Genomic DNA, 20,130 nt, shown 5'->3' with positions numbered 1-20,130 from the left:
TGCATTAAATTACATTGTACATTTTCCATAATTTGCTATTAAGAAGTAATAAAATAAACCAGTTTGCGAAATATATCTCAAACACATTATACCAAGTACTGCTAAAGGTTTTATAGGTACGGCTTACTCATGAATAATAAATGCAATAAGGTGCTTAATATGAGTAACGTTACCTAAAACTCTTTACAATGCCCAATATAAATGTAAAAGCCTAAACATAATGTATGCTATAAACTATAAACCAATATGCTAACCAAAAGGGAGAGAAGGGAGCAGTCACTTAGAGCATTGACTCTCAAAAGAAGACACAGAATAATAGAATAATTTATTAGACATGTGGATATGTAATAAAAAAGTACAGCTCAAGTACATCTAGAAACATTTTAGTGAAGTCTTGGGAGAGCTGCCATCAACGTCAATGCCCGGTCCATTACGAGATTATTGACAGGCGACTGATGGATTCTCTGATGCTTTTGTAACGCAAATAAATCCCTTGAATGTATTCCCACGCAGGCTCTTGAGAAGTATGTAAATTTAAATATCTTTTACAGAAACATTATTATAATTTTTATGTTTCACAAATAAAAGTTTTGTTATTATAATATATATATGAAATTTTAAATAAACAAATTTATTTAAAATACAAAAATTACAATGAGTGCAAAAAACGTACATTTTGAAAACCTTTTACGATTTAAATAATAAATAATACTAACTATTTATTCAAATAATTAAAAGTCATATAAGACATCGAGTAAATAAAACGCACAGTTTTAGTTTCTTCACATAGGACAGTAAGAGGAGAAAACACTACTTTGTGTTTAGTCCTGGGAAGAACTTTACGCTGCTTCCCAATTGACGGGATATTCAGGATGGGTAAGTCTGGGGGTAGGCGTCGCTTGCTTTGAGATCCTATGGGTAGTAATAACAGGCATTGTCTCAGCCATGTCACCTTGGAAGAAAGGAAACTAGCTCTCTCGAGGCCTCCCCCAGGTATAGTGGTCAAGAGAACTATATTTTTCTTAGTTAAAAAAATCTTTATCACTAAAGTAACTATCTACTTCAGCGGTCATCCCCCTCATACAAGTAGACCAATTGACCAGCATTTTTTACCACGTATCTCTAAATTTGCTCTCATATTTTCCCCTCTCGTGCTCTCCTAGGACATTCATAGACCGGCTTGGATATAATTGACACAACAGTTTATGCTGTATCCTTTAAAAACACAGCTGGAAGATATAAACCGGCCAGTAGTTATCCTTGGCAATGCTTGTTACGTGTCTCTTAGCGTAAGTATTTGTTTTTATTTTTAATGGTTACTCATTCGGTCAGCTACTACTACTACTACTGAGTCACTTCTTCATGAGACGCCTACTATTTGTACACCTTATCCTTTAGCAATTCCCATAATTATCATAAGATAATTAATAGCAATTGTCATGTCATTTTAATTTATAGCAATATAAGAAACACCGATAGTTGCTTACACAAATTAGGATCAAGGCGTTTCAGAATATATAAGTAACCGAGAGAACACAAACCACGCAGGTATTGGAAGGTAATAATTTTATGCAAAATTAACATGAATAACATGAACATGAGTAAGAATTCGATTACTAAATATCTTTGATGGACATAATGATGTTCTAGTAAGTTTCATAATGATAATTTAAAACTCTAGCGCAATTTAGTTCTACGAGATATGCTGACGGAATTTTCATTTATAAAAGCAAGTAAATATAAAACTTCGTGTATCTAGGTGTAAGCTGATATACCTGATATTTTATGCGCAAATGCCTAATAAATGAGGTTAATTAAATTAATACTCACACCTATCAGTTGGTATTGGTAGTACACCATGACCACGAAATACATAACTTTGGCAATGAACTACTTCAGTAGACATAATAATTACAATATATTTAATATGAGTATTTTTATTTAAAAATTGAATACATTAAAGGTGTTTCCTCAAGAAGTGTATTCTGCAACTTAGAAGAAGTTTTGTAAACTTTTAAGGGTCTCAGATAAATCAAACTAACTGATCCTGACTTAACAAAAAGACAAAGTTTTCTCAGAACAGTAAGTCGTTTTCAGTTTTAATCAACTGCAGCCTACCTTTACCAGTTGGCGAAGATTTACATTTCCAAATTAGCCACTTATTTTTTTTAAAAAGAGCACAGAGCCTTTTATTTAATATTGAAATCAATATTATTCTATAATACATTATTTTTATATTGTAGCCTAATTTAATGCATAATTTACAACGGATAATTGTTTGATTATACCTTTCAAGATAAGTAGATTTAGATAGGAAAATATTCAGTTATTATTGTAAACACTGTATGCAAAGATTTCACTGATATTTCCTCACAACTAGCATAATAGAACTTATTAACTTTTTGTTTGGGTATGAATATCAGTTATGTCACAACTCTATTATCAAACTTTGGAACTAATTTAGGTTATAGGAAATAGGATTTTTTTCCGAAAATTTTTCATCGTTCATCAAAAATTAGTAACCCTACGTTTCGAGATCTAAAATCTGATCTCTTCTTCAGTTAAATAACTAACCTAACACATAATTACAATGTAGGTTAAAATAAACAAATCATACCAGACCGTTGTGACACGCGTAGGTCAAGAATCTCAACCACCATGTTATGTGTCAACTTCACTAACTCTAAAACATGCACTTAGTAAAAACTAAAAACAACGCAGTTTGTAATTATGTGTTAGGTTAGTTATTTACCTAAAGAAGAGATCAGATTACAGATGTGGAAACGTGTGTTACTAATTCTTGAATCACTGAACGCTGGCAAATGTTCCAAAAACCCAGTTTCCTTCACAGTCCTTCCAACTTTTTAAAGAATTTAGGCTATAGTACAAATATAACCTATGACAGCAATATCACAGAAATGGCAGAATTGCCATAAATAAGCCGCATATCAATTCACGTATAATTGTTATAGTAATGTCTATGAACAAACTGATGAAGCGGTAATAAGGTCACTATTATCACCTATAGCTGCAAACCTTAGTAAGGAAAAGTCAACAAGTAAAATATTCAATCCTCTTGCATTTTTCCTGTCTCACATTAAATTGCATGAATGAATATTCTATATTACATATCATTTTTAGTTTCATTATTAAATTTCATTACCTTCCATAAGTGTCAAGTTAAAACTATATAATTGGTCAATATTGTCTTAAAACGCAAATTTACATATTGATTAATTAGCATCATTAGCAATAATTTAATTATATCCAAATGGCAGTGAAAGTAAACACAATACACAACGATTACATTTTAGATTTGAGTAACCTATAATAACATTTTCCATTAAGTGCGTTTGATTAACAAATGTATTTTACGATGTTAATCATTTATAAGACTAGAGTAAAACAAACGCACGTTCAATTTGGCTACACATTTAATTATCAAATTAAGTATGGATATGTACTCTGCTGGAATATACAAACGCAAAAATAACTAAAATCATGAATTCCTTAAATTTAATTCAGTTAATATTTTGTATATGATGGTGTGATAGAGCTTGCATATTTGAGCTAAACAAGCTAAACGTCTTCATACGAAATTTGATGGAAGGTTTGCCATATGTATACATTATGTGTCTCGTTATAGTAGTTATTGTAATACTAAGGATTTATTAACTCAATCTAATGTCGTTTTCTTCCGAGTTAATAGCAACATCACAGAAAATGACATAAATATAATGCATCAATTTATACTTTTTTAATGTGTAACTAAAACACTTTTAAATGCAAAATGTATAAAAACTCTCAGCTTTAGTTTTGGGTAATTTCGCTCAGAGATCAATTTACAGATATTTGGGTTCTTAAATTAAAAGTGAGCTAGCCTATAGTTTAATATAAATGTATATAGTAGAGTTAAAGCTATTTTTTCAAATTAAACTTCAACTGAGAAATTAGAGTAAATAAGTTTTGAGTTAATTACATATGGAAAATTGTTATCACAAAAGTAAACATTTTACATCTTTCCAAATTGATTCCAATTGAAACATTACTAAAAGAATATATATATATATATATAATTGGTTATATTACTTTCAATTTAGCTGGAGTGAAAATTAAGAATTTTTATAACTCTTCTGAAGTGTTATGCTTTCTTATTCTTATTGTAGTAATACAGGTTTATTGACTTTGACCTATTGGAAGTGAGGATGAAAAGTTCCATTTTAGTCACTGAAAATAAGTCATGATGCATTGAAAAAGTTCAAGTTTTCTGTGGATGCACGCAGAGAGCATATCCATCAATTAATATCGCTTGGATTTTTCGGGAAAATTTCTGCTTACCTTTGAAAAATTAAAGTCTATTTGCAGAAATAAGTTGTAATACAACATTTAGTGATTTACAACATCAACCTAATCTGTATTTTAATTAAATGAGCTGTATAAAATGTATTAGTCATTTTATTTTATTGGTAATGCATTTATCAGTGTTTTAATAATAAATAATTATACCTATTACAGTTTTCTGGTCTAGATCATATTTTACTGTGCATTTATTAAACACTATCCACATATCATTATCATTAAAGCATATAAAACGTATCTATGAAATATTGTCCGAAACTATAATTGTTATACCGTACGTCAGAATAAAACCCAATTATTATGTCGTTAAGGTAATGGACTTTAGAATAATTCATAAACAAATAATCAATATATCGTACAAACTGAAAAAACAATGTAATGCCTTTACAAGAATCAGGATATTTATTTTTTTAATCTATAATACTTTAAAAAGTATATATTACATGGAAGCACATTGGTTAGGTTATTAAAGTACATTGAAAGTAAACTACGTAGTTTCAATTACTGCAATGGGTTACATAATATAAATTGGTTTCCCAGGTCAAATTTAAGTTTATGTTAAAAGCTTGTAATATTATTCAGGATGGGTAATTGAAAAATCGAGTTTGTCGCTTGGTAACTGTATTACATTTATCATTCGAGTCCCGTAATTTATAAATAACAGTGCAGTTACTTGTTAGTAATGAAACTTATTACTAACAGACATACTTATTTATAAATACGATTAAATAAATCATACAGTCCACAGTGGTCTAGCTGGATATGAGCACCCTCCTTGCTGTGGAGTATTCCTTAATCTTTGGTAACCATGAGGACAGTATATTTTATGCTGGTAAATATTAAAAAAAATCATCTGTTCATTAAGTTTTGGTTTCTTTGATCTGTATTCGTTTACTTTCACTATACTGTCTAAAATATTGCCCATATAAGCATACTTGGGAAGTCCCTCAAAATTAAGTTCACAAACAGATTTAACTTTATGAATGACATTTAGTGGATCTAGAAGGACTGTCCTCAATTTCAGAATAAGTTTTTCTTTGGAAAGTGAAATTATTTTTTCGTACTGTAGAGTAAGTGAGAAACAAAATGTTCATAAACCATAATTGTTTTAATAACATATTACATTATTGAAGATCATATACTTCATGCTGCTGAAACTAACATATACTATTTTTGCCTTTACCATGGCTTTCGCCAAAACAAAAGCTGTGAAAATGGTTACTGACGTCTATAAAAATGTTTTCAGAGTCGCTTAGTTTACATATGTCGATCTCTTATGGCTTCTTCACCAGTCGTGATAAAAAGTCTGTTTTTTCAATTCAGAGCAGCATTTTGATATTAGTGTGGTCACTTACAAATTTCATTTATCCTGTTTTACAAATAAGATAAATTTTGAAGGTTATACATATAATTTACAGCATTTACTAATATCACCATACTTACTGCATTTTAACTTGTTGAAATTTTGAGTCACTTTGCTTAAAATTGCGCAATGATTTTTTCATTCAATACAGGAGAAAGTTGCAACAAGTAACATAATTCTTTTTGACTAACATAGTTTTTTATGTAAAATTGAGCTATAATAGCAATGTTCATATAGTATATTCTCTATGTTCCTAAGTTTTAGAATTAATTGTTTGTGTGAATGGAGCATCTGTATCTGTAGGCTGGAATCGATCATCACATTATTTAAGGCTTGAGTAACATAGTGTGATGTGACAAGGGTGTCTGACGTAATGGGCTGAAACTCCAACTACGCTCAACTACTGGAATTATTTCATTGTATTTATTGCTATTGGCAATGAATTATAAATTTAAGGGTATGCCTATTACCACTGTGTCAACATTTATCGTTTGAGTTGTCAGTTTGAGGATTAAAGTGGTGAACAGAAGAGAGAAGAAGTTATAGAACTAACTGGGGGAAATAGAGGAGATAGCACTATCCTCCCAAGAAGATAAACTGTCCACTGAAACCAAACTCTTTTATTTTTAAGTGCTATTTTCTCTTTCCAACTTCTTCTTAATTAACTTTCTGTGTGTTTAGTGTTTGACAGTAAATACCACATCTTCCGTCTGTTGGTGGTCTTCTGAAATATCTGGAGTATGTTTGATAACGTTTTCGAAACCATGGAATTTAAATTAGGCAAAATTTCGATTTATGTATGGTAGCGTAACTTATAATAAATTAATATTTTCAGCCCCATGTGTCTTCAAGGTTCAGCTCCACTCTGTTAACTTTCTTATAAATAAAAATGGAATAATTTACTTTGGAGGATGTTTATGAATTAAGGACTAGGATCGGAGATGTCTGCTATATCATCACACATGGAATGTTACAAAAATGTGAGACGCAGTTTTGAACCAGAATTTTATTATTTTTATCACTAAGTACATGGTAATTATTACGAGCATCTCATCTAACGGAATACGAGATGAGATTTCAAGATTTTTACTACTTGTTTTCAATTATTACAAAATTATTCACAAGCAATGGAGATTTATAAACTAATTCAAATTTTAATTACTCGATATAGGAGTATTTCATAGAGTAAAATTAGATACCTCTAGTTTGTGCCATTATTCTTCTTTTTTTAAATAGCTTTAAAATGACGTGTCACTTGCTATGGGTTAACAATTTTGTCTTACACCCAAAATACCACATACATAAATTTTCATGCATAAAAAACTCCTCATTGGTCATATAAACATGCCTAAAGTAAATTACTCCATCTTTATTCGTAGGAAAGTTAATATTGGGGGGGGGGGGAAGAGTGTATCTTTTCAGTATGTTAAAATATTACTAAAAGTATATTATTTTAAATAAATTTATCTCTTACGCCATCGGGGCCCGTGTTAAAACCTTATTGTCATGAGCAGCACCAACATTAAATTGTATAACTAATTTTTATTTGTAAAATATAGTTTCAAACTATATTTACACTAATAATTTATGCCTTAGAATAATTGCGTTGTAAATACAAACAATCAGACCATTTTCAAAATATTAGCAAGATTTAACACATAAATCATCATTATGTAGGAAACCATATATGTAATCTAAACCTAATCACACATTGTGTCAAAATGCAACGAAATGATCTATTAAATGAATTTACTAAACAAGATAGGTGTGCACGGAGGAGCAGTTTGGTACAAAAACCTACTAAGCCTCTCTCACTGCGAGCAATAAACGTTTACTCCAACAAATGTATAAATTATTTTTTGTTATATACGCGTCATTTTAAATGAGTTTTTAAGATCAATAATAATATTTACTCAGTGGAATATCTGTCATGGGTTAATTAAAAACCCTCCAAAGCGCTAAATCTTTACTTATGTAGGCTGGAAACCATCAATTATCCAACAGTGCACCTACAATGAAGACGGCCGAAGTATAAATTATGAATGAAGCAATATTTTTAATAATAATGACGCAAATATTTCCAAAGTTGATGAATATTCGGTGTTTGCACTAACCGCCTCAGAAGGTTAATAACTGTCTTTAAGAGTAGGCTGTACAAGCAGCAACCTTGAACGTAATCACAGAAGAACAGAAGAAATATCAGAAATATTAATATTTTTGGTAAGAAATTACAATATGAATATAGTCACAAGAACGAGTCCAATTGGCTCTGAGTCCAATTAAAACATTGTGAGCTTACTATATAACTAGATATTAAAGAGATAGAAAATCAAAAGGTTGATGAAAATTACACTAAGAACAATGGTTGGCACAGTACTACAAAATCTTTAAAAATTCGATTTTTGATTTTTTTTTTTGCCATATTAGTTTATCTTGAGTGTTTCAAGATGCCTAGAATAAAAAAGTTTAATAAAAAGACATTTTTTTGGAAATAGAAATTATTTTAACCCTGGCTGAAGAAAGGTTTAAGCCTAATGATTCATTGTCAACGGACGTGAAAAGTACAAAAACTACGCGTAGGCCTAGGTCTAGATCATCAAGTCCAGAGTCAAAAAATAGTGCTTCTAAAAGAAAGTTGAAATATCTGACTATGACAGGTGACAAATCTGAGTATATAAAAGAGGAAATGTGTAATAGGTAACATCCTAATTGACTTAGAAATATTATGTAAAGAAATTGCTAACTTCACAGTTTGTCGTAGTTGTTCAGCACCATTACAACTAGTAGAAATACAACTAGACGCAAGAGCATTGTTTCCAGTTTAGTTTTGTCCTGTAATGAATGTGACAAAATACATCTTTTATGTCATCGAAAACGACAAGGTCTACCCATTATGACAACGACTTACGCCTTATGTCTGGTCTTTGAAGTAGCGGAAAGGACCATGCGTCGGTTGAAACGCTGTGTTCTGTCATGGATATGTCTCCAAAACATAATAAGCTTTTCATACACAACAATTTACTGATGAATAGTGTTTAAAAAGCAAGTACTGAATCCATGACAACTGCCACGCATGATGCTGTGCAATAAAATTTGGGTAATTTCTTTCATACTGATTTCTCCCTTTCTGTACTTACTTTCCTGTAAATACACAACACATTTGAGTAATCGCACTCCAGTACTAAGCCGATATTATTACAAATATATGGTAATGGTTTTGTTGCAGATGAGTTATTACGTTAAAACGTGTTGAATAATTTCTTTTTTTTTAATCTTAAGACGTTAATAGTTTAAGGTGGGTATAACATTTTACATGAATATCAATTGAGTCTCGCATTTCAACAAAAGGAATGTCCAAAGTTGGACACTGCTTTTCCTCTAAGCTCTCCACTTCCAAAGTTGTTCAGGTGAAGTTCCGGAGAATGTAATGTGAAGTAAAAGTTTAATGGATCAGAAATAATGCCCACATTTATTGAAAGTTCAATTCAACTTTTTATCTGATATTGACAGATCGGTTTAGTGCTTTATCGTCGAATGACCATATCGTGAACTTGTGGTTCTATTGAGATGTAAAATATTATTATGCGTTATCTCATTGAGCTATCTCAAATTACATGTTTTTATGCATTTTATGCAGGATGGGTAAGTTTGGCGGTAAGGAGAGCCCATGTGGAGGGAGAACTCGCTCTATATCTTAGTCTACTCACCTTGGAAAATAGAGAGACTAATCCTGTGCCTACCTGCTCCAGTGAATTCAGTTAGTATTAATTACATCATTACGCATCACTACAACATGCATTTTGATGATATTTTAAATGACGCGCTCCATATTGTGTTCGAAGCTCTCAGTAATTTTTTATTTAAAAGTACACTACACTAAAACACACTCTGTACTGCTGCTGACACATTGTAATGTTACTTGAAAACTTATAACTTAAACGTATATAATTTAATATATATAAGTTGCACAACACTACAGATAATATGTAAGATTTGCAAAACGGCAGGAACACTGACCAAGTTCATGCACCAAGTGTGAACATACAGGCACACACTGAGTTAATGCAACTGGATACAGTTCTATGATAATTGCTGCACATATCTACATTCACCGGACATATTTCACCAGTTGTCAAATCTCTAACAATAATAATTGTTAATGTTATTTCATTATAAACTTTCAACTAAAACTACGGATGCCCTTAGAATAGTACACATATACTGTAAAAAGTCACGTCCTCACTATCAGCTGTTTGTCTGTGGGTCTGATTATGATATGCTCTTAAATTCTCATTGAAATTGCTATCATCAAATTGTATTGTATCATTAAAGGAAAAAGAAATCAAATCGATAGTACCATCTTAAAATTCAACCATGTATTTGCCAAATTAGGTGGTGATAGAGGAGCCAATAACACTTGGGGTTAATCTACTGATTGGAACATTGCTATTTGGCTTTGGACCAGATGGCAAATTCAACCCCCATTCTGTGCACATTCAACCACAAGTTAGATATCTTGTGTAAGGTGTCAATTTGAAAGCATTTTGCTAAATAATAATTGAAACACTATTGTCTGTGTAGTTAATACATTATAGATTTTGAAATGTCCTTATTCCAGCGAGTTTGGAGTTTTTTATGTCTTTATTAATACTAGTGATGCTGAAAGTATAATAATTATATACAAACCTAATATCTTTGTTTAAAACATTAACTATAGTCATTTAATTCTATGTCATTATATACACAATTATTAATAATCTGCTAGGTATGTAAATTTATTTATCTTTACATGGAAATAATCTTACTTAAAAATAAATAAATCATTTTAAATAACAAAATGATTATTTCCTAAATTTTACTACTAATATTTCTAATTAATAACCGTCCAATTTTATACACGTTAACAAAAAAAAAAAACGTTGACAAACTTGAAAATCCTCCATGAAAAATCTGGACATAATAATATTTGGTTCTACCTATGATGGGCATTGTTATACTTTTAAAGTAATACGTATTTTTTGTATATACTCCTTTTCAAAATAAAACTTTAAATGTATGAGTTTACATGTATTTGATCATTATCATGTGACTAACCAAAGCAAAAATGTATTGTAGATGGCAAAGCAAATTATTTAATCTTAAAATACTACGAACATCGTTTCACCATAGTAATTATAATAATTCGTGATCGGTTCTTAGTGTAGTTTAAATAGAAACCCACTTAGCTCAGTGTCTGTCCACTAGAGTTCTGACAAGTTTAATTAATACAATCTCCATGTTGATCTCTCCAGACAGTTCTGGTTGTAACCGAATAAGGGCTAATTGTTATAATTAGTTGTCTGACCTTTACAATTCCTTTATAACGTATTTATGGAATTTATATAGAATTTATGGAATGATTCAATTGAGATGTAAATTATTAATCTTGTAATTGATATTCGTCTTAAATTAACAAGTTCATAACGAAGAATCCGTGTTGTTTGAATGGTGCAATAAATTATTGATTACATATGCTAAAAAAAATATTAGGTTAATATTACTTACAATCTCAGGAAAATTCATATCTAAATGAGAAAAACATTATGGAACAGAACAGCAGATGGACAGATAAAGTTGTGTCCCAATAAGAATTCTAGAAGAGTTACATGTGATTTTCGAATATCTCGTTTCTAAAAGTTTCTTGAAGTATAGATTAATAGGATTAAACAAGGAATATAGCAGTCGTTGTATAAAAGATATTAGTAAATTTAAAACTAAAATTGTCTGATTTTCCTGGGACAGACTTTAGTGAATGATGAACCTTAAACTCCGGCTATAGATTTTAATAGATTATTTAAAATTTTCTGCATCGTTAATCAACGCATTGCCGAACCTAATTACAAAAGGAATACAGATATTATAGTTGTAGATTGGTACTCGATGTTTACGAAATATTGTAATACATTTTTCTTAGTAATTCTGACATCAATGAATTAAATGTTTCTGGAAATTCAATGATGTATTTCATAAATAGTACAGAAATAGTTATTCGTACAAAAAACTGACTCCATAAAATCTTTCCTGGTTTTTTATTTTGTAGCCTACTACCATAAATATTAAGCAGATACATTAAAAATACACGATAGAGGATATTTAGAATCTTATGAAAACTGAAGAGATTTTGGAAACTTTAAGAAGCACAGCCAATATTGAATGGGCAAAGTTGTGCGTAGAAATAAGACCAAAATATAAATGTGGTTAATACTGCATTATAGGTTAAGTCGTTCACTCTCTGCTCGCAAAAAGCCGTGTGAGGTCGCGAAACCAAAATTTTTGAACTTATAAAAATCGTGTTTGGTCTAAGCATTTTAGTGTAGATAAGGTATAGGTTGTCAAACAATAAAGATTTCCAGTAGGAGGAAAAGTTTTTAGTAATAACTCTTGGAGAGTGCGAAAGTAACAGTAAGCGTTCTCTAGTGTTTTCATCCAACAAAAGTGTTCCACATCACTCCAGACTGACAGGTAAACAACCAATCTCCCAGAGTCAGCAACCGATATCAATTTTATTTAATACTTCCAATAGTGTTTATAATACCTGATATGTAAATTAAACGTAAGTTATTTCATCTCTGGCGTTATATTAATATACTCGTATATTAATACAAAAATATTTTATTTTTAAAGTAAATAGTAAAATAAAAAAAAAATGTAATAACTTAATTTTTAATTAAAATATTATACGACAGTACAGTTTTAATCAGTTTTTAATTTATTTTTTGTACTGTGTCTTTCATAAAAAGCACTATTCAGTATTATATAACTATTAAATCAACTGTAAAGAGATTCGAAGGCCTTGTACACTTACCTTAAAATGATTAATTTTTATTCCTTCCCACCCTTCTTGGAATATAAGGATTAAACACTACTATATTTATTATAATCCTTTTATTCTATAAGCTACATATATTCAAAATCTAAACAAGATCTTACGATGTCCTTCAACTTTTAATCAACGCATCTGCAACGTTAAATATAAAACTTGTTTATAGCAATAAAGGATAATTATTTCCTTATTAAGTTATTATCCATCACCGTCAATAATTCCAGACCTACTTGAGAATGACTGGTCATTTTGTCATTGTATTACTGCTCCAAAAGTTTCTTCAATTGGATATAGAAAGGTTAGAACAGAAGAAGGGAAGTTTTCCAATCATAGTGGTACTTCAGAATCAACAACTGAATAATTCAAATTAACGAGATAATAACATCACTAAATTCGATCGTGATTCAAACGAATTTGGCTTACCATAGTTAGACTTGCGTTTTTAAAGTCTTGACTTTAAAGCTTTTTTGAAAATGTCAACGTCACGGATTATAATATAGAATTATTTATTGTAGCTTATGTGTAATGTAATACGTATAACATTCATCATATTATTTATTACGGATGTTTCACGTATTAAATAAGATTAGTGTGAATCCTATATGCGCTACTTTTACTTTGAATAGTAGTAATATTATTCTAAATAGATAGATTTACTTAGTTATTTACAAATGTACAGATCCTTAAAATGTAAATCTTCTTATGTATTAGAGCTAAGAACGACTTAGCTGTCCTCAAAATAAAACCACTTTCCATGTCACTGGGTGACAGTTTTCAAGTAAAGTATCTTTCCAAGCTGTTTTGTTCTATCTTTTAAGATAGGGATTGTTGTTAGACATTAACGCTTTACCATAACTCCCAATTCAAATTTTACGCTTTACTTGTTTAAATATCACTGGGACTTAATGACAGCTTTTAAAATCCTACAGTTTTATACGGTTTCTTAGAAAAATCTTCAGAATATACTAGGAATTCTGGATGTGCCAAAAACACAAAATGTGGAATTATACTATTCAACTACACTGAAACTTTAACTGATACTTGCGCACACAAACGTCACAATGCAATCATGGTAAACAAGTATGGGTGAATTATTGACTCCTGGAGTAGACAATAGAATCATAATCCATAAAATGTTATGTTTTACGGATTTTTTACGAGTTCTCGCCTTTTAAATTCAATCACATCCATTCTAATTTACTTAAGATTTTTTTTAATGCAATATTTTAACATATATCAATCTGATATAGAAATTCTTTACCTTTTAAATAAAGGTAACATATATTTATTTAGATAGCCAAAGATAAGGTTTTTTAATATTTTGGTACTTTACATTTTTTCATATACTTTCCATAGTCCAAAGGAGAGCTTACTTTCTATCCCGATAAAGAAAATACTTATACTATATACGACTGAAGAATGACTTGAGAGAAATTCTTCTTTTTGCAGTTTAAATTCAAGCACTTCCATTCTAATTTGTTCCGCAGATTTGTCAACAGCTGTTTAGTGTCTGTTTACTTTGGATTACTTTACGATAAACTTATAATTATTTTTCCAGATTTAAAAATGTTGTGGGAAATTTATTCTGCTTTTCTCGTCTTAAAAAACATTCTTTGACGTTTAACAACTATTAAAAAAACTGATTTAGCCGAATTAGTCAGCAATTTTTGGCATTAGTGCTTACTAACATATTTAGCAATTCATATTTATTTTTGATTTATTAACAAAATATGGACACTAAATTTTGTAATTGCTCATTTTTGCCTTCACTAAATATAATTAGTTAATTCGAACCAATTTACTAATGCCTTGCTGAGTTACATTCAGAACTGTCTGGAGTGATCTACATGGAGATTGTGTTAATTAAACTTGACCTGAACTCATCTAAACCGAAACTGATGTAGATTTCCAGCAATTACAAATCTACATTGGCATTGCCGAAGAATCTAACATGAATCCAACAACAGTAACTAAATTGAAACAATATTAAATATATATTTTAATTTCGAGTTTTAATTATTTAAAATAATTTTGTTTACTCTCATATTCTTTTGGCATGAAAGTATCTTTTGTTATAATATGTAATATTTAGTATAAAACATATTTAGTATTTAGTATGTGCAGTTGTAATAAAACATGAAATATAGTTTTGAAAAAGTTACAAATTAAAACTAAACGTAACAGGTATAACAATATGGTCAATTTTGAACAGCTGTTTGAATTTTAAACTCTTCCCTAGAAGCCATTCTCTTTTCTTTTGTAATTTTTGCAAGTGCCGAAACAAAACTTACTTCCTTATACTATTATAATTATTATGACAGAATCCTGAATTATATCAATGCAAACTGAACACTCCTGCTTTTTATAAAATAGACATCTAGTCTATTTACATCTACATCAGACGAATCTAGTCCAAGTTGCTTATAATATTTCTGGGGAAATATTGTAGCAATTAATGAATGATTAAAATTGTAATAGTTAAATTTTTATTTCGAATTAATGACTGAAAATATGTTTTATTTCGATTACATCTCAGTTCTAAAATTTTGTACAGACGACGTTTCGTCATAGTAACATTGACTTTTCTTAATTACAAATTATAAAAAAAATCACAAGCAGTCATCCATTAATGACTTTCAAATTTTTGTTCTAAAACTACTAACATATTGACATTGCATTAATTCTTCTTGCATTAAATCTTACAATTAAAATCCTGTTAACGGAGTCTCTCACTGCTATAAAAAGGCTCTCTGATTTTAAGCACCTTATGCACAGCCGAGCATGTCTTTACCCTGCATGTGAAGGATATTCATGCATCCTGGAAGCAGGTCACATGATAAGATTGTACACCTACCTAACAGTGGTTGTTTTGTAGTTTTAAATTCTACCAGAGTCTCCCCTCGGGATAATGTTACTGTATTCAGGATAGCAATAGCATATTATAGCTGAAAGAATAAGCGACTATACAAGCTGAAGCTTTGCGGATTCCGAGACCAAGTCTCTGCCCTTGTACAGGCTTTTTAATTGTCCAACTACTTTTTGGACCGTGTAGATAACATGATCAGACAGAGTGAGATTGTTTTACAAAACCACATCCCTGGTTTTTGATTTGTTGAACATGGATAACTCCACTCCATCAGTGGAAATTATCCTGTCCCTATCATTAAGGACCTGTACCAGGTTGTAAGGTGGAATATGCAGGACCGTGCCCTTAATTTGTATTTAAGCTTAGACCTTTGTTGTGTATTCTTTCGCCTCCTTATGGTTGTAGGCAAAATGCGGTTGGCAATATTAGGAATATTGATGGTTTATGATTCAAACAGAAAACCATATAACGGAAATGTAAATTTTTATATTATATCGTAAGAACTGTTTTTGTTTCCATTTTGATTTTCTAAACCAAAGACTGTTATAAAAAGACGCATGGCTCATAATGCTAAGCTAGAATAAATTTAGTTAAATCATATATTTCATAGCAGTTTATTTATGTTACCCAATTAACAATTAGACTTTCAGACATTTGCTATTGATAAATGTTACATGAATAAGGCACTGCGTTTCGACGGATTGGAAATTTATTCACTTCATAACGTATTAGAAACAATAAAGCATAAGGTTAGGCATGCTAAACAATTATAAATTTATCGAATATGTAGCATTGAAGTCACTAAAGTGGTGGATAACAACGGAAAAAAATTTACATAAACTTGAAACGTCTACTGGCGTGTATAAGGTGGCTGGAGCAAGTACCAACCATGACCACTGGACAGAACAAGCGCATTAAATGCTTATCAATAAAATAACACGCCCGTAACCCACCAGTGACGATGAGGGGTAGAACAATTAATATGAGCAATACTGGTGGCAGCACAGCAGGAAATCTGAAACAAAAAAGCGGGAGAGAACGGTGGAGAATCGGAAGGGAGTCAGCCTTTCTTTGTCTTTCCATTCTGATATTAGTTTTCCTTGTTCGAAATTTATTATCTGAATCTCTTTTAATGTTGAAATTTTTTAATGTTTTCTATTCGATTCGTTAGTAATATTCGACTCTGAAGTGGGATGAATTTAACTGAGGAATCGTTTAACGATTTATATTCTCAGATTGTACACTACTTATTATTGTATTCTAGAATGCAAAACTGGTACAATACTTGGTAATTAATACCAGAATCGCTAAATTAGTCACTTTAACCGTAGTAAATACCCAAAAAATAATGTAATACACGAATAAAGAAACAGTATGAATTCAATAACCCTAACAAAAAAATATCATTAATATCTGATATGATATCCTGTCTACGCACCACGTGTTACGTTTTAAAACGTAAGACAGTCCGCTACGCTACCCCGCCCACATTTTATATAACGACTAAAAAGCATATTGTTACAACATACTCTGCATTCAGTAACAAAACATTATTCTATATGTTTCTACTATTATTAGGAAGCCATTTTTCTAGTTTTTTACAAATAGTTACTATTTCATAAGTAAAAATAAAATTGTAACAACAAATATAGTATTATTTTCAATGTATTTTTTCAAATTTAATTTTTTCTTCGAAGCAATATTAACAAGGATATTCAATGTCAATAGTTAATAAGACACTTACTCGAACCTGTAATCTACCAGAGCATATAATCCACACTAAAAGGGTTTCGTCAGAGGAATGCGGAGTAGCACTCAGTTTGCACTGTTGAGCATTTGTAAATATGGCGGGAGATCGCTGAGTGAGCCAAATACGCTCACTTCACAATTATTGGGTATTACTAGGAGGTGATTTTTTGAAGTAGATTTTGATTCTAAGATTCAGATAATTCTATTATTGAACATCTAATTTGTGTCACTGAAATTGTGGACTACAAAACGAACATTTGCATTCATTTTCTTCCTCTAATAGGTAAAGAAGGAAAATGTAGAGTCCCTTAATCTTCTTATATATTATTCGCAGCATGATTACTTGGATATCGAGCTTCGTTTGAGTTGGAAACAATCTTAAAATAATTCTTTCTTTAAAGTTAATTTTTTACGATGGAAGAAAGAAAACAACTTTCGGAGCCATTTGCCATTGTTCATTGATACAAAAAACAGTAACACCACGTTTCGAGATCTGCAATCTGATCTCTTTTTCAGGTAAATAGCTAACCTAACACATAATTATAAACTAGTTTAAAATATACAAAACATACCAGATCGTTGTAACGCGCACAAGTCAGGAATCACAACCATCATGTTGTATGTCAACTTCACATGTTCTAAAAACATGCACTTAATAAAAACACAACAATAATAATTAAACTTGTCAATAAAATAAAATTAGATAAATTTTATAATTTGTTGTATATGCTGAACTAGCAAATGAGCTTATTTAAATTTAATTTATTTCAATTCAAAATATCTTACAGTTACATTTAGAGTATATCCAAGTTATGATCTGAATTGTTTTGTTGTCAAGATTACACAACTAAAAATAAAGTAATAAGTTTAAAGCTAAAACGTTTCTTTCGGCTATATATTACAATATACATTTAATTGATATTATCATTGTTTGTATTTGAAAATTATTTTTTACCCAATTGTAAATTTGTCATAAAATATGTTACAATAAACGTACCTCTAGTTTGCATTAATAATTTTTTTTAATTAATCGTTTATTGAAATGAGGGGTCACATTGATAGGCTAATGTATTTGACAAATTCTTAGTTGCCCCCCTTTACAGAAATACAACATAATTCAACAACTTGAAAAATTGTGATGACTCTGTGGTGTAATGGTAGCATCCCGTCAAGTGAGAGATCCGGTTTCGAATGAGAAGTACTTTTTGAATTCAATGTTCATTGAAATTATAAGGTCATGTGCCCATTTATACAAATGTAATGTATATATATATATATATATATATATATATAGAATTTTAATTGGTATGTTAATTTGACTAATGTCTCAAATAGGCCGAGGATATGACGTATTCCGAACTGAGCAGGTTGATCCCAAGTAATTTTGTCTTGCAACATACATATTTAATATAGAGCTACTCTTTAAAAAAATACTAAGGCTTAAAAGGCATTACTTAAAACTGTCAGAATAGAACATTTGTTAGTAATAAAAATATCGTTCACCTGAAATTGGGCCAACTTAGGCCCGTCTTTATAAAGACAGATCTAGAGGTTATCTGTATTTCATAAACTTAATTGTTACTACAAGAGTTTTGTCGTGACTTTCATAAAAACGACCTGTAATCCACACTGCTGTCTTCTGTGTTTTTTATAGAGCATATTTCACGTTAAGAATTAAAAGTAGTTCCAAAATGATATATTAATACTTTATATAAAATACTTTTCTCATTTTTAGGACAAGAAGCAGAGAATCCGTCATTGTTATCGACCATAAAATTCTATAAATTTCGAATATTTAAAGAATGAGTTTCAAAAATCTTTCTGAGGAACCTATAAAATATAGAAAAACGCATTTGTATTCGTATTACTCACAAAATAAAAAATTGTCAAATCATTGGGTTTAACATTGCTTTATGAGGCAGTAAAATAGATGGCAGCCAGTAGACCCGGTTCAAAAATCTGTTACTAGGCATCTGAGGGGTTGATTACCAAATATTCACAAACTTGGGACATCGCAATTAAAAAAAACTTGCTTCAGTCTAAAATTTTGACCATGACCTTATTCACTTCATCTCCATTTCTGGCTGCTTGATGGATTTTAGTCTAAACAAGTGATTATTTACCGATTTATAAGCATTGAATTTTACACCATAAAAATCCATTACACGGATTGAAGACTAATTGCTTTTTATAAAACAGTAAATATTATACGTTTGAAATAACAACTGATGTTTACATTTCTACTAATTAACTATCTTGCTCTCAGCGAACACGGCTTTACCGTAATTAATTGGTTTTGTACCAAACTACTCCTCCATGTACACTCACTGTGTTCAGTCCAAACTTGCACGGGATTACTTATCTGCTCTTAAAGCAATTTATGGTCAGCCTTTGGTTGCGTGCATGATCCCTTATCAATCGTTTATATGTACAGTTTTGATAGTGTATCAATACGCAGATTGCTTTTAATTATAAAACAGCTATACCAAATCATAAAGTAGTACTCTAAATGTATTGTAAGATTAAATTTCGCTTATTAATGCCAGGTTTTTGCTGTTTTTTATATTTTAATTATTTAACAGTTATTTATTTTAGTATTCAGTAGACAAACTTAATTTTGCTCAACCATATGATTTAAAATAAAATATTATTAATTATATTATTATTTAAATTCATTTAAATTAAACTAAGGTTTGCGTCCTCGCAAAATAGTAAAAAATATATTTCACGTGTAAGTTTTCATGTTTAGATAAAGATTTAAATTGTAAGGTTGTGAACTATTAAAATATATTATGAGCAAGGGCTTTTGTGAGAGGATTTATAATAGTAGGTTCGAGTGGCAATTAAATACACTCAAATGAACCAACGCATATTTTATTTATAGTAGCATATAATTATATTGATTTACTTCTTAAACAACAATGGGTATCA

Source organism: Homalodisca vitripennis, chromosome 8, assembly GCF_021130785.1.
Source record: "Homalodisca vitripennis isolate AUS2020 chromosome 8, UT_GWSS_2.1, whole genome shotgun sequence".
NCBI classification, from domain to species: domain Eukaryota; kingdom Metazoa; phylum Arthropoda; class Insecta; order Hemiptera; family Cicadellidae; genus Homalodisca; species Homalodisca vitripennis.
Note: the sequence above shows the minus strand (reverse complement) of the source record.